Source organism: Hevea brasiliensis, unplaced genomic scaffold (assembly GCF_030052815.1).
Source record: "Hevea brasiliensis isolate MT/VB/25A 57/8 unplaced genomic scaffold, ASM3005281v1 Scaf142, whole genome shotgun sequence".
NCBI lineage: Eukaryota > Viridiplantae > Streptophyta > Magnoliopsida > Malpighiales > Euphorbiaceae > Hevea > Hevea brasiliensis.
Genome location: NW_026614633.1, coordinates 96,480 through 108,790, shown reverse-complemented (window position 1 = coordinate 108,790; position 12,311 = coordinate 96,480).

Here is a 12,311-nt window from a genome sequence, read left to right as displayed (position 1 = left end):
ATATATCTCAATTTCATATTCATTTCCATGCATTTTCATTCATGCACAATTTATATATATAAATTCTCAAGTTTCATTAATTTACATGATTTACAGACTGATTACATAAATTCATGATTTACATGACTACAAATTAATTACAGTTCCATAATCTATATTTCAACATACAATTCATGGTCTACATTACAAATAATAACAAATTATAATGTACAAAATACATAATATAATCTATATGGGCCCTATCTAAATGCATTGCTGAGGAGGTGACAACCTTGAATACTCTGCAGATTAGAACTCCAAAATCTCTGTTTGGGATTCGCTGGGCTTTAACTTCAGTACCTGCGCGAGAAAACAAATCCATCGCGCTAAGCATTGCTGCTTAGTAGTGTAATAATATAACAAGAAATAATGTATACAAATAAAAAATAATTAGAGCATATTTTCTATACTCAAGAATTTTACTGGGTTTATATGAAATTTGCCATACAGTACATTTTTTTTTTGTCATTTATGTAGTACATTTTTTTGTTTGTCATTTATGTTGCTCTCTAGAATCACTTCTTTCATAAGTTTACAATAATCATTTATATAATTTACAAATAAATCTAAAATTTATATTTATACTTATATTCTTATGAAAATCACATTTGTAATGTTATTTAAGTTATAATTCTTCTACTAGTCTTTTTATCACTTCCTTGATACTTTCTAAGTTGTTTACAATTATTTCGTAATATTTAAAATTTTTTAGAACTAATTTAATTTATTTCATATCATTTTAAGGAACAAATTTTTAAAGCTAATCTAATTTATTTCGGAATTTCTTCTCATTTATTTACTTTCTAGCATTTTTAATTGCTAATATTCATAACTTATTTTAATAAATTAGACTGCCCAAGTAACCTACGATAGGCTGACTGAACTGGATAATGGGTCGTTGACACTGGACACCGCGATGCCTCGGGCCGTCATACCATGGAACACAGAACGTCAACCACATATGCAGTCAGTATGGCTAAAAAGCCATGATAACACATAATCGGGCATAAAAGCCATGAATGTTGACATAAAGCCATGAATGCGGGCATAAAGCCATGAATACAGTAATAAAGCCTTTCGCAGTACTACTAAACAATACCCTATTAGCATGCCAAACTATCCAATCTGACACACATGTCTAGGCAATACAAGGGCACATAATATCATTAAATATTAATATATTGTGTTTTATGACTTCATTCTTTCATAATAATTTTCAATTATAATGTATACATTTATTTGATCATATATATGATCACAATTCACATCAATTATCCCTTTATATCATTGTACTAAAAATACTTTTCCTTTCTACAATAATGAGAACTAATGTCTCATTCATACATTAATATGGTTTATTTATTTGTTCATTATGTTATTCATATTGATCACAATTCAAAACAATAGTTCACCTGTACCATTTTATTCAAAATATTTTTCTTTTCTCATTTATACATTTTATGAATTCTATTTGTGATGGGCATATAAACCCTATCTACTTATTCACATCAATTAGGTGACTTACTTTTCATGTTTCAAGCAATCCATGAATATTTCATGGATTTCAAATTTATGACCTTAATTTCCCTTTAACAATATAGTTCTTACACTTTGTGTCTTTATATTACTATTCATATTACTATTCACTCAAATTGTTGACTTTTTAATACATAATGAATTTATTGAACCTAAGTTCACCAAGATACCACATTTTGCATTCTAAAGTTGTTGGTATTGGTTGCCAATACCATTTCAAAGCTTAGTGTTAGTTATTCACAATTTTTAGATTTCAAGTATTAAGTTTATTGTTCCATTGGTCATTTGTACAGTAGTAATTTTATAAAATTGTCTTCATGAAAGTTGGTTCTTATTGTGTCTAGTTACATTTCCTTTTTTGAATCACTCCATTTGGAGTTTTGTAGCTCAAGTTATGGTCATTTACCATAACTGGCCGGATTGACCTGTAACCAGAATTTCTGGGCAATTTGGTTCTGCTAGATTTTGTGACCTAAGTTTGGTTGGAAAATTGACTAGGTTATGGTCAGAATTTAGATTTGTGTTCTTCATGAAAGTTTTAGGACTATGTCTCAGCTTTCTGTTGGTAAAATTTCAGGTCAATTGGACCTTTCTACACTGAGTTATGACCAAATGAATAAATACTATTTATTTGATCATTTTGCACAGGCAGAATGCAAGTCACCCAGATTAGGGAAATTTTTAGGTCAACTCGATTTGGTTTTCTAGGTAGGGTTTCTTCACCAAAGTTGTGCCATTATGTGTCTAGTTTCATGTCTAATTGTCCTTGCACCAATTGAACCTATACAACGCTATTTATAGCTGCCCAAACCTGCTGGACTCACAACTAGTCCTGTAGGTCACCAAGGGCAGCATGCCTAAACTCAACTCCATTATCTTTACTCACTTCAATTCCTCCTCACACACATTCAAATGGTCACTAATTGACCATTACAAGGTTAATATACCATTTCATAAGCAAAACTCCAATTTTTTCACAAACCCTAATTCCCAAGTGTCCATTTCATGCTTTTCATGTCATCTAACACATCCAACACACATAGTTCAACATGTAACTCAAGTTATCTCACCACAAACTACTTATAAACAATTCAAGTCATACAAATCAACAAATCTCATCCTTCTCTCATGGCTGCAAATTTTCATACACACTTTAATATAATTGTTTTGTTCAATTTTACAATAAATTCTCATTTAACTTGTCTTCCTAACAAAGATTAAAAGATATGGAAGTGAGTATAGGCACTAACCTCAATTGCTAACTCTTCCAAGTCTCCAAAACTTCTTTCTTCCTTCTTCTTTTTGCTAGCTAGAGGATGTTCAAGATGCAAGATCACTTTTTTGTGAAGCAAGGTAGTGGTTTCAAGGTGAGATGGTGGGTGGTTTCAAGCTTGCCTTAAGCTTTCATGGAGGAATGGGTTAGGGAGAGGGAAACGGCTGGAATTTGGTTTGGGGAAGAAACAAATTGCTTTTTTTAATTTTTACCTCTTTTTAATTGGTTTTTAATAGCTTGTTCAAATGTAATTGGTGGGAGCACTTTTAATGACCTCATGGTGATGTCATAATTGACATTTTCTTTCATTTTCTTTTCTTTTCTTCTCTACTCATTTTCAATTTAATTTTTAGCAATATTTATTCACATTTTATGTCATAATAATTGTTTACTTAACTGGACAAGTTGGCCAAAAATCATCTCTGAAGACGAAATGATCAAAATGCCCTCCGTTTGGCTTAACAGACTAAAATTGTCTGTTCTGATTGAAAAATTTTTCTAAACCTTTTCTTGGCATTCTATTGCCATAAAACCCTCAATGACTCTTCTCTGGAGTCCCAAAAATTATTTAATGAATTTTCTCAAGGGTCTAGGGCTCCTAGTTGTGAGGACCGCAACTTCCCACTAGGTTACCCATCACTAGGGCACCGGCTCATTTAACTCAGTTGTATTTTATTTCTAAAACTTTTCCTTAATTTTTCTTATACTTATTTGAGTTATTTATGACTCCTCACTCTAGTCTAAATATTTTTCCAGACGTTCTAGCTATCCAGACTGACACCGATCACCAGAACTGTAGAATGTGCGAAATTACTACAGTGAGGGTGTTACATTAACACCTAGCATAGCATACCATAGCCACCCAATCAGTAATAATGTTTTCCTTAAATGAACCTATAATCATAATCTCTAGGGCATACTACTAATAATCTCCCACTAGCACTAGAGCCCTTCATTACAATATCATAGACCCATCTTCTCAAGATATCAGTCTAACTGAGTTTGTGACATAAGCTTAGTGAATGGATCAGCTGGATTTTCAACTGATGCTATTTTCTACATGGCTACATTGCTTCACCCAACTATTTCTCTGATAATGTGGTAACTCCTTTCTATGTGTTTGGATTTCTGGTGAGACTGGGGTTCCTTAGCCTGTATGACTGCTCCATTGTTGTCACAGTGAAGTGGAACTGCTAACTCAATGGAAGGAACTACTGCAAGTTCTGTCACGAACTTTTTTATCCAAACATCTTCCTTCGCAGCATCTGATGTAGCAATATACTCAGCCTCGGTAGTGGAATCTGCAGTCGTACTTTGTTTGGAACTCTTCCAACTGATTGCACCTCCATTATAAATGAACACATACCCAGAGATAGATTTTCTTTCATCGATATCTGATTAGAAATCAGAATTAGTATAACCATCCAATTGCAAGTCTCCACCTCCATAGATCAAGAATAAATCCTTAGTTCTTCTCAAGTACTTAAGGATATTCTTGACAGCTATCTAGTGTTCCAAACCTGCATTGGATTGATACCTGCTAGTCAAACTAACAGCATATGCGATATCTTGCCTAGTACACAATATTGCATACATCAAACTTCTAATAGCCGAAGCATATGGAATCCTGGCCATTTTATCTCTTTCTTCAAGTGTCTTTGGAGACATCTCTTTAGAAAGGTGGATACCATGTCTCACTGGAAATAATCCTCTCTTGAAATCAAGCATGTTAAACCTTTTTAACACCTTTTCCAAGTATAGACTTTGGGATAAATCAATTATTCTTTTCGCTCTATCTCTATAGATGCGAATCCCAAGAATATAGGTTGCCTCCCCTAAGTCTTTTATGGAGAATGTATTTGACAATCATACCTTTACAGTTGTCAACATACCTGTGTCATTACCCATCAATTAAATGTCATCCACATATAAGACAAGGAAAGTGACAGCACTATCACTTACCTTCTTATATACACATGGGTCATCCTCTTTTTTGATAAAACCAAATGACTTAATGACTTCATCAAAATGGATGTTCCAACTCCTTGAAGCTTGTTTCAACCCATAAATGGATCACTTTAGCTTGCATACTTTGGAACCATCTTGGGATTCAAAACCCCTAGGTTATTCCATGAAAATATTTTCTTCAATGTATCCATTGAGAAAAGTTGTTTTGACATCCATCTGTCAAATCTCATAATCATAGTATGCAGCTATTGCTAATAGAATCCTAATTGATTTAAGCATGGTAACAGGCGAGAAAGTCTCCTTATAGTTGATTCTTTGCCTTTGGCGAAACCCTTTATCTACTAGCCTCACTTTATAGGTCTCTACCTTTCCATCAGAACCAATTTTCTTCTTGAAAACCCATTTGTTCCCTATAGGTACAATACCTTCAGGTGGGTCAACAAGATCCCAAACTTGATTCCTATACATGAAATCAATCTCGGATTTCATAGCATCAATCCATTTTGAAGAGCCTATATCTGATATAGCTTCTTAATAGGTAAGTGGATCATCTCCATGATCTACTTCTTCATGAGTAGACAACTCTTGTTCTTCTTCATGAAGGAAACCATATCTCACTGGTGGGTGAGATACCCTGGTTGATCTATGAGGAACAACTGTAGATATTTCATTAAAAGGTGTAGGTTGACTAGATGGATCTATATCCATCTGATCTGTTGGTTGGTCAAAATTCTCCAATTCTAACTCTATTTGCCTTCCTTTGCCTCCTTCTTAAATAAACTGTTGTTCAAGAAACGTGGCATCTCTACTTATCACAACCTTTTGTGATGTAGGCAAATAAAACTAATATCCAAAACTATCTTTTGGATATCTAACAAATCGACCCTTTTCTGATCTGATTTCCAATTTATCAGTGTTCAGCTTTTTGGTATAAGCTAGACAACCCCAAAGCTTAACATGCTTAAGACTTAGTTTTCTTCCATGCTATATCTCATATGGTGTGGAAGATACTTATTTTGATGGAATCCTATTCAGAATATACAATGTTGATTCTAATGCAAATCCCCAAAAGGAGATTGGCATATCAGTATAGCTCATCATAACACGTACCATATTCAATAGGGTACGATTTCTCCTTTCAGATACACCATTCAGCTGTGGTGTTCCTAGAGGAGTCAGCTGGGAAACAATGCCATGCTCTCTCAAGTATTCATCAAATTCAGTACTCAAGTATTCACCTCTATGATCTGATCGAAGAGCTTTAATACTTTTTCCTATTTGATTTTCTACTTCAGATTTAAATTCTTTGAACTTTTCAAATGATTCATGTTTGTATTTCATCAAATACAAATATCCAAACATTGATTTATCATCAGTAAAGGTAATAAAATAATGAAAACTACCTCTAGCCATTTCTTTAAATGGACCACATACATCACTATGTATTAGCTCTAAAATATTTTTAGCTCTTAGCCCTTGTCCAACAAAGGGTGATCTAGTCATTTTGCCCTGAAAGCAGGATTCACAGGTTGGAGTAGGTTCAGAACACAATGAGGATAGATTCCCCATTTTCTCTAGTTTTGCAATCCTATCTTTTATAACATGACCTAACCTTAAGTGCCAAATATATTTTGAACTTGAGTTGATTTTCACCATGGCATTGCATTCATTTAGATCACTTGCATTCAATTTTTGTTTGTCATTATTATCCAAATAATAAAGACCATCATTCATATAACATGAACCAACATATTTATTTCCAAAATAAATATTGCAAACATCATCTGTGAACTGAAATTCATAGCCATTTCTAGTCAAACTAGATATAGAAATAATGTTCTTAAAAGCATCAGGTACATATAAAATATTATCCAAACACAAAACATGTTCAGACATGTAAAAAAATTTAGATCCTATGACTAAAGCTTCAACAATTGAGTCATCGCCAATCCGGAGTCTAACATCTCGACAATGCAAGCTGCTACTGTTTACTAGTTCCTGCATATCATAAGAAATGTGAGAACTGGCACCAGTATCTAAAATCCAAGCTATAGATGAACTATGAGTATCATCAGAATCTAAATAACAAGATATGGACATACCTTGCGAAGTTGTATCCTTCTTGCCCTTCAGAGAAGCAAGATACTCTGGGCAGTTCCTTTTCCAGTGCCCATCCTGCTGGCAGTGGAAACACTTTCCTTTGCCTCCATCATATTTAGTCTTCCCTTTCTATTTAGCTATTTTCTTGGAAGGACCAGGAATTTGAGGTTTCTTTTTCTTATTGCCCTTCTTCTTGATGGACTTTCCAGTAGAAGAAGATGCAATCAAATCTACCTCTTTTCCTTTATTGCCTGGCATATTCTTTTGGGCAATAACCAGCATGTTGAGTAAACCAGCCAAGGTGCATTCCTTCTCAGTCATATGGAAATTTGTCACAAAATTTCCAAATTACTCAGAAAGGGACTAAAGGATCAAATCCGTTTGTAGTTGGAAATCCATGTTAAAGTTAAGATGTTACAGCTGCTCAATTAGCCAAATCATCTTGTGGACATGATCTCTAATATTTTTTCCCTCAGACATCCTCATACGGAATAACTGTCTAGATATCTCATACCTAGCATTCCTGTTGTGCTCACCAAATAACTCTTGTAGGTGAAGGAGGATATCACTCGAACTCTGCATGTTCTTATGCTGCTTCTGTAACTCATTACTCATAGAAGCAAGCATGTAACACTTGGTTCTCATATCATGCTCCTTCCACTTGTCCAAAGTTTCATGTTCCTCTTGAGTGGCCTCTGGAGGTAAGGGACCAAGAACTTGTGAGTCTAGAACATATCCTATATGTTCAAGGTTCAGGACAAGCTTCAAATTTCTTAGCCAATCAGACAGATTAGGTCCTATCAACCTATTGCGATCAAGTATGCTTGCAAGGATATTAGATGGTGGTGGTTGTGGTGTGCTCATTTTTTATAAGAAAATGAACTATAAAAAATAATAAGATAAATTAGTAAATTTATCATGTATTTAACCAAAATGATTATAGTCTTTTAATCAAATTGGTCCTCCCATTAACTTAGTGAATCCTACACTTCCAAAGTAGAAAACGGAAATCCTAGTTGGATGGATTTCTAGTGGGTGATTGAATTCTTATAATCCTATTGATCATCCTTAGGTACATCCATTATTGGAATTATAATAAACTATAAGTGAGCAACTCCTTGCCCATCACATCTCATGTGAGATTCAATCCTTTACCTAGCCCCTAATGCTTAAAATCTCAGGTACATCCATTATTGACTTATCATGCATTAGTTAAGTTGATCCCATTGAGCCAGTAAACATGCAAATAATTTTAATGTCTGAAGGAACGGAAGCGTGAAAAACACAAGTTTATACCATTGAATTCAAAAATTTTCACCTAGGGTCACATGCATCATGCAAGATTTATTTTTATCTATTTGATTTCAATGATAAACAACATATTGAAACTCTTTTGATATGTTTTTGAATCTGTATTTGCCATTTAAGATTTTAAAATTAATCAGATTAATTTTAGAACCCTAGATTAAATCAAGAACGATTACACTAACCTCTTGATGCACTACAGCGTGTCTGCGCCTTTGAGATTCATCTTCAGGACACCAGATGTTGTCCCTCTAGCTTGTCCACACCAAGAACACCTATGGCAGCCCTTGAACAGCTTCTAAAGCCTTTTCTATTAATTAGAAATTCAAGTTCTACCTTTTAAGAGATTAGAGATGTAAACAGGACACTAGAAACAATTTCTAGTATTCTTAATTCAAGAGATTGATGGCTAATCTCTTTGAATTGATGAGAGATGAAGAAGAATAGAGGGAGGGCTGCAAAATGGCGTGACCAAGGAGTGTGGCTGCTGGTTGTATTTTATTTTCTCATAACAACACTTAAATAGCTAGGTTAACACATTAAACCCTTGCCACATGTCACCCTTTGATTAGCTCTAGGTTTAAGTGACCCAATCACATTGTGCCAAGTTTCAAACCTATATATAATCTTGATTTTAATCATCTTACATGATTAAAAAACATTTGGCAAGCTTATGTGTTATGCCATGTGTCACCATCTCATGGTGCCACGTGTCACACTGCAAAATGACCAAAATGCCCCTGTGTCTTAATTTTGAGTTCTCAACCCAAAATAATTATTTTTCTTCTTCTAATTAATTTATATCAAATATAAATTAATTAATTAATCTCTATTAATTAATTTCTCATGAATTAAATTCATATTTAAACACTTTAAATATAAATTTAACTTATATTATACATCCAATAATCTAGATTTGGTTTCAAGTCATGCTAGGGACTTTGCAAACTAATTGCAAACCAAACCTATTTAATTAATCAATTAAACTCTTTAATTAATTAATTAAATCATATTTAATTAGGTGATAACTTGTGTATGTGTGTGACTTACTAGGCTCATCACTAATTGGCAATGAGACATGATATCAACTCTTAATATCATCAGAACTCTTTCTTACCATAAATGATTTATCTAAATCATTTTATGAACCTCATAGACCATGGTTAACACTTAGCATAGCATGCCATGGCCACCCAATTAGTAATAAGGTTTACCTTAAATGAACCTATAATCATATGTTACCATGCACTAGAATCTCTCTCACATAAAAATCCCAACTCAAGCCGGAGTCATGGTTTATGTCAAACTCCATTTGCTATGAATATTATGTTCTCTTTTAATTCCAGTTCTTGATTAAAAGATTTTCTCATCGTAAACTCTTTTCAATAAATCTATCTGTCCGGGCCAGGAACTTGACACATCAAGAACAATTAACTGAACATAGGATTGTATCTCTATTTACTTAGAGGAACAGATTCTATCTTGATCAACACCTACCTCCATATATAACTAGTAGGAGCCAACACATGCCCATATACCCATACACAGCATAAGTATGAAAGCAGTATCAAACTCAAACCACCTATATACAAGATAATTGTGCTATCTCGTGTCTAAAGATTATATGCATCGATATGATTTATGACAAAACATTAACAAGAGTAAACTCCATGTGCTTGTCATAAGTGTCACCGGTTCGCCTACTTATCATTTATAAGTGCCTATCATGTTTATTATATGGCATGAGACTCACCATTCCATCTTATTTATATCTCATATAAATAACTTGGGAACAAACATGAATACAATCTTTCCGATAAGTCATGTCCTTATTATGAAGTATCCTCGATTGTGAACATATTTATGATACTGTGCTAGAAATATTATCACTCATATTCTTAATAACTTAAGAATAATATTTCTAACAAAATATCAATGGACCTTTTCTATTACACATAAATATATTATGTAAATGAAAAGTGGAAATGCCTTTTATTAATAAAAATATGTACAAGATACATACTAAATGATATGCTCTAGGGCATACTACTAACAATCTTCCACTAGCACTAGAGCCATTCATTACAATATCTTAGACCTATCTTCTCAAGATGTCCCTAATCGAGTCCGTGACATAGGCTTAGTGAATGGATCACCGGATTTTCACCGATGCTATTTTCTCGCATGGCTACATCGCCGCCCAACTATTTCTCCGATAATGTGGTAGCGCCTTTCTATGTGTTTGGATTTCTCGTGAGACCTTGGTTCCTTAGCTCAGATGATCGCTCCATTATTGTCACAGTAGTTGAACCGACTCAATGGAAGGAACTACCGTAAGTTCTATGACGAACTTCTTTATCCAAATAGCTTCCTTTGCAAAGATCCGATGCAAAGAATATACTCACTCAGAGTGGAATCTGTAATCGTGCTCTATTTGGAACTCTTCCAACCGAATGCACCTCCATTACAAATGAACACATATCCAGAGGTAGACTTTTTATCATCGATATCCGATTGGAAATCGTAATCGTGATAACCATCTAATTGCAAGTCTCCACTTCCATAAATCAAGAATAAATCCTTAGTTCTTCTCAAGTACTTAAGAATATTCTTGACAACTATCCAGTTGTTCCAAACTCGATTGGATTGATACCGCTAGTCAAACTAATAAAGATATGCGATATCCGCCTAGTACACAACATTGCATACATTAAACTTCCAATAGCCAAGCATATGGAATCTCGCCATCTTATCTCTTTCTTCGTGTGTCTTTGGAGACATCTCTTTAGAAAGATGGATACCATGTCTCACTGGTAACAATCTTCTCTTGGAATCAAGCATGTTAAACCTCTTTAACACCTTTTCCAAGTATAGACTTTGGGATAAACCAATTATTCTTTCGCTCTATCTCTATAGATGCGAATCCCAAGAATATAGGTTGCCTTCCTAAGTCTTTCATAGAGAATGTATTTGACAACCATACCTTTATAGTCACAACATACCCGTGTCATTACCCATCAACAAGATGTCATCCACATATAAGACAAGGAAAGTGATAGCACCGTCACTAACCTTCTTATATACACATGGCTCATCCTCATTTTTGATAAAACCAAAGGATTTAATGGCTACATCAAAACGGATTTTCCAACTCCTCGAAGCTTGTTTCAACCCATAAATAGATCGCTTTACCTTGCATACCTTGGAACCATCTTGGGATTCAAATCCCTTAGGTTGTTCCATGAAAATGTTTTCTTCAATGTATCCATTGAGAAAAGTCGCTTTGACATCCATCCGCCAAATCTCATAATCATAGTATGCAGCTATTGCTAATAAAATCCTAATTGATTTAAGCATGGCAATAGGCGAGAAAGTCTCCTCATAGTCAATTCCTTGCCTTTGGCGAAACCCTTTCGCTACTAGCCTTGCCTTATAGGTCTCTACCTTTCCATCAGAACCAATTTTCTTCTTGAAAACTCATTTGTTCCCTATAGGTATAATACCTTCAAGTGGGTCAACAAGATCCCAAACTTGATTCTTATACATGGAATCAATCTCGAATTTCATAGCTTCAATCCATTTTGAAGAGTCTATATCTGATATAGCTTCTTCATAGGTAAGTGGATCATCTCCATGATCTACTTCTTCATGAGTAGACAACTCTTGTTCTTCTTCATGAAGAAAACCATATCTCACTGGTGGGTGAGATACCCTAGTTGTTCTACGAGGAACAGCTGTAGATGTTTCATCAACGGGTATTGGTTGACTAGATGGATCTATATCCATCCGATTCGCTGGTTGGTCGAATTCTCCAATTCTAACTCTATTTGCCTTCCTTTGCCTCCTTCTTGAACAAACCGTTGTTCAAGAAATGTGGCATCTCTACTTATCACAACCTTTGTGAAGTAGGCAATAAAAATAATATCCAAAACTATCTTTTGGATATCCAACAAATCGACCTTTTCCGATCCGTCTCCAATTTATCGTTGTTTAGCTTTTTGATATAAGTCGGACAACCCCAAATCTTAACATGCTTAAGACTTGGTTTTCTTCCATGCCATATCTCATAAGGTGTGGAAGAAACCGATTT